The sequence below is a fragment of the Carassius auratus genome, unplaced genomic scaffold, assembly GCF_003368295.1.
Source record: "Carassius auratus strain Wakin unplaced genomic scaffold, ASM336829v1 scaf_tig00217394, whole genome shotgun sequence".
Taxonomy (NCBI): Eukaryota; Metazoa; Chordata; class Actinopteri; order Cypriniformes; family Cyprinidae; genus Carassius; species Carassius auratus.
In genome coordinates, this window is record NW_020529044.1 from 112,979 (window position 1) to 118,416 (window position 5,438).

Genomic DNA, 5,438 nt, shown 5'->3' on the forward strand with positions numbered 1-5,438 from the left:
GCCCGTGATTCTCTGTCTGATATTGTTTCTGTTTCTGGAGATCCCATCACATACTTGACACTGTTTGCTGATTACTGCCTGTCTGACCATTCGAATAAAATACTGCAAATGGATCCGAACGTCTCTGACTCCATGTTACAATCATTATTGTCATTTGTTGTCCTTTTCAGAGCTCTCTCAGGCTGAAAAAAAAAATGCAAATGTGACCCTGGAACACAAAACCAGTCCAAATTGAGATCTGTGCATCATCTGAAAGCTGAATAAATCATCTTTCCATTGGTGTATGGTTTGTTATGATATGATAATATTAGGTTGAGATACAACTATTTGAAAATCTGGAATCTGAGGGAGCAAAAAAATCTAAATATTGAGAAAATCATCTTTAAAGTTGTTCAAATGAATTCTTAGCAATGCATATTACTAATCAAAAAATCAGTTTTGATATATTTACAGTCGGAAATTTACAAAATATCTTCATTGAACATGATCTTTACTTAATATCCTAATGATTTTTTATTACATAAAAATGATCATTAACTTGGAAATAACTGACCATAGTTCGCTGAAAAGATGAAAAGAACAATACTCTAAAAACTAAAGGTGCCTCAGAAATCCTTTTGATGCTGGAGGAACTTAATCATTTATTTTAAGTGCCTCGAAGCTCTTTTTCTCATCATATTGTTCCTGGAGGAAACATTATAGTCTTTGCAGTTGATGTAAGAACTCTTTGGATGTTTGAAGCACTTTGTTTCCAGTTCTGAGCTTCTGGAGTCACTCTTTCATTCCACGAGAACTCAAAGTGCTCCAGAGGTTCCTGGAGGAACTCAAATTATTAAAAAGGGTTATTGTAAAAAAAAAAAATTTTTCTCCAGATTGCGCTTTTATCTGCCTTTTTAGTGATAAGTCTGAGTTTGTGCACGTGTGTATACATATATATAGTGTACACACACACATTACATACACTGTGTGTTATTGTAATAGACTGTGCATTTAATTACTCCACAACCGTTAATCAATTCACTAATATGACAAAAAATAGTCTTGAGCTTTGCTGACATCTAATGGACAAAGTTAGATACTGCATCTAAACAAATCCTGAAAGGTCATTTTTCAAGATATCAGTTTAACATGTTTTATAAAATATTTTCTAGTATAAAAAAAACCTCTATAACATTTCTGTTTCACTTTAACTTTTAAAGTATTTGTTAACTATGACGTTATTTTATTGCACCAACTTTGCATAGATGGCAATTTCACATTGTCAGGTAGAAAAATAGCAGAAATATTTATGAAAAGTTGAACAAAATATCATTTATTGAACAAGAATTATATATACATAAAAAAAAAAGATTTAGATTTAGATTTTTTTTTTAAATCATTTAGATTTTAAAAACAAAAGTAAATTATATATATATATATATATATATATATATATATATATATATATATATATATATATATATATATATATATATATATATATATATATAAAATAGAAGAACAATGTTTGCAGATTTTTAATAATAAAATTCATTATTTTAATCTTGCATTTGATAATTGAGTAAATTCATTTATTATAACTGACAGGTGTGATGATCAGTGGACTTGAGTTTTTTACCTCCATCATTAGGGCATGGGCTAAATAATGGATAGAGTTTTTCAGTGAAAGACTGAGCAGTGAAAGAGTAGATATGAGAGCTGGACTCCACATCATAAAAGGAGACCAGACCCTCCTCATAATCCACAAACACACCGACCCGCTGCGGCTTCACTCTCAGAGACAGAGAGACACGAGGATCCTCACAGGCTTTATATTCATCTCCATTCCTCAGCCACACAGTCCAGTATCCATCACTGGGTCTTGCTGTGATCTGTCCCTTCCTGTTAATGGATTCTCTGACCACTCCTAAATCCCAGTAAGTCTTTCCCTTCACCTGCACCTCAAAATAAAATCTCCCTAAGGAGAATCCCTCCTTTCCCAAGACACAGGGACATGGATCAAATCTCTCTGGTTTGTCTGGGAGTTTCTGTGTAATGTCTCCATATCTCACTTGTTTTCCATCATCAGACAGAATGAGATATGGTTGAGCTGTATCAGGATCCAGAGTCACATCCACTGAGAAAACAGAGAATACAGATATTCTGTGATGCTGATGTTTTTAGTTAACCCAGTGTTTAATCAGATTGTAGTGCAGTAATGAAGCAGTGAGTGTATGAATGTAAACTAGTGTAGTGCAGACAGCACACTGTACCTGCATACTGCTGCATCCACTTCAGCTCTGTAGAGACTAATGACAAGAAAACAATCAGATCTGAAGCTTATATTTAAAGAACAGAGTACACTATCATGTTTCTATCTGATCAGTGTGTATTGATGTACCAGTTAGTGTGAGTTTCTCATCTATAGTGTCCTTCAGTTGAGTCAGAGCTCTCCTCAGAGTCTCCAGACTCTCATGAGTCTTCATACTGATCTCAGGCCAGTTCCTGGTGTTTCTAGAGCTGCACAGGGATGAGTGAATCTACAGCAGGAGAGAGGAGAAATCCTTCAGCATGTCATATCCTGCATTATGATTGATCAGAGAGATCATGTTGACTGACCTGTAGGAGGTGGAGGTGATCTTCAGTGTGTGAGAGCTGCTCCAGCTCAGTGTTTCTCATCTTTAGCTCAGTGATCTCCTGCTCCAGCTCTTCAATCAGCTCTTGCTCCTGTTTCTCTGCTGCTTTCTGCTGCTCCTCCATCATCTCCAGCAGTTCAGTCTGATGTCTCTCAATGGAGCGGATGAGATCAGTGAAGAGCTCCACACGGACTGCTTTCTCCTTCTCTGTGTTTCTCTGCTCAACCAGGACAGGCAACACATTATTAGCAGTGTTTGCTAACAGAAGAATCTGTGTAACTATTGCTCATACATTTTGTTCACATACATAGGCTACATGTGTTTTCAGAATCCCTCAAATGAAGTATTAAACTTCACTCTGCACCCTGGACGAGAGCAGAACAAGCCCTGGACATTTTACTTCTTGTTTTATTGGCTGTTGCTGTATATTTGAGTCTGATAGTCATCTGTCATTCGTTTGATTGTTTGTTTATTTTGTTATTGTTATATCTTCTCAATGTTTCTAAACATTGAAGTTTGTTGAAATGGTAAATATTTACATTTATTTTATTCTATTATTTTAAACTCACTTTTCTGACTTCTGCTGAGTGTTTGATGTCTTGAATCTTCTTGATTCTGTTCTGGATCATCAGCTGCACGTCTTTCTGTGTCTTCATCAGTTCAGTCTATAGAGAGAACAACACAGACACATTTATCATAACACAGATTAAACTCACAATATGAAATAAAATCTGATTCCTCATGATATCAGTCCTTTAAAAGAATAATAACGTCTACCTTCTTCACTTGACTCTCCTCTTCTATAGGAACAGTGTTGTGGTTCTTGTTGTCTGTCTCGGTGCAGAATGAACACACACATGTCTGATCATCTCTACAGAACAGATCCAGAGGTCTCTCGTGTTTCTGACATATATAGTCCTCCAGATTACTCACAGGATCCATCAGTTTGTGTTTCTTCAAACGTGTCACTCTCAAATGAGGCTCCAGGTGAGTTTCACAGTAAGAGCTCTGACACACCAGACACGACTTCAGCGCTTTCAGCTTTCTTTCCTCACAGAAGTCACACAGAACTTCAGTTGTTTTCTCAGGACTTTTCTTCTTACAGTGATCTACGAGCTCTCAGAGTGTGGTATTAATCTTGAGATCAGGTCTTTGCTTGAATGTTTCTTTACAGTATGGACAGCTGCAGGTCTGGCTGTTGTCCCAGCACTTATTCAGACAGATCTTGCAGAAGTTGTGTCCACATGGAGTCGAGACTGGATCAGTGAACACATCCAGACATACAGAGCACTGAATCTCCTCAGACAGTGAACTCATGGAGGATGACATTGCTGGAAAGAGACATTATTTAGGATTAGTGTGAACTCTTTCAATACTGTTTATGAAGAATCCCATGATGCACCTCATGAAGCTGGTTGAATGTAAAGAGTGTTTAGAGACAAAGAGTGCTGAAGAAACTCAGATATAAAGAGATCATGTTCAGTCAGCTGGTTATTATTGTAAAATGAACCCAGACAAGCTGATCAGAACCTAAATGTGAAGCTCATTACATAACCACTACCTAAATAAATAAATAAATAAATGTAGATTCAATTATTTGATCTGCTTTACATTCCTGAACCTGCACATTTTAAAATTATATAAGAAAAAGTCAAAGTCAAAGTGTTTTTCTGGGTTATTGACTTACATGGAGGATCCAGGTCAATACTCCGTCTCCTGGTTTTTCTTGCTGTTAGTGAAGATTCTGCCATTGTTCTTTCCCTCTTAAAGCCTTTTAATGAAAAATGATAGTTTAACTGGTTAAAATGTGAGAACTGATAGTGATGGAAACACAATCATTTGTTTTAAACAAAGTGAGAGACTCGTAAACTTACTGAGCAATCTGAACTATGACCTGCTGTTTAAAGAAAGTACAAAGATCAAGCTTTATATTTTCCAACAAACATATATATCTCCTCATCAAAAATTAGATTATTCTTTCCACAAAATATATTATATGATCATAAGTTATTGTGTAATGTAAAAGTGATTTTCAGCTGCAGTGAAGCAGGTTTGTGTTCAGTTTGTCTGCAGGTCATTTACTTCCTGTTTTACCTGTTTGTCTTTATGTCGCGTGACAAAATGACAGAACACCAAACTTTGTTTGATCTAATGACATACTGTTAATATAATTCTGATATCATTTCAGTGCAGTAAAAACTTAAGTATCTGAGTATTTGACACACTTAAACCTGCTTCTGTTCAACTCATTCCAGTCTGACATAAACCCTACTAAACCAGACACTGTCATTAGAAACCTGTTCAGGACAATCTCTCTTATATTTCTATCACTTACCTGTGAGTATCAGATGTGTTCACAAGTGTCTCTGAACGACTCAATATTCTGTTGTTTAAAGAGTTCGATGGTTTCTGGCGTCCATGTTGTTGATCAAGTAAGTTTCACTTTCTCCGAGTCTCTCACTGAACTACAGTGATGTCAGAGCTGCTCAGGGTGTATTCTATGGAAAGCCAAATGGGGTCAGAATTCGCATGCTTTTCACCACCGTATCAATATTTAAACGGCGTTTAAATAAGCACTGTTAGGCGATAAGTTATGCCAGAAGAGGTGAAATTTCTGTTTTTTTTTTACTTTGTGTCTGGATAACATACGTGTGGATAAACGTCTGAAAACATAGGCATGGATAAGCGTACGTATGAATAAGTACATTAATAATAATTTGGATTGTCCTATTCTTCCCCAAGGAAGGCTTTAAGGTTGTAATGATCATGATAACAGTACCTAAGTACACATTTGTCTCCCTTGCATGGGCCCGGCCCTTGTCC

The 5,438-nt window shown here is 36.3% G+C and overlaps 1 pseudogene; it reads right to left on the minus strand.

The window, feature by feature from the left end:
* Positions 1-1,567: 1,567 nt before the first annotated feature.
* LOC113100873 (E3 ubiquitin-protein ligase TRIM39-like) lies at positions 1,568-5,075 on the minus strand (annotated as a pseudogene).
* Between the last annotated feature and the right edge of the window lie 363 nt (positions 5,076-5,438).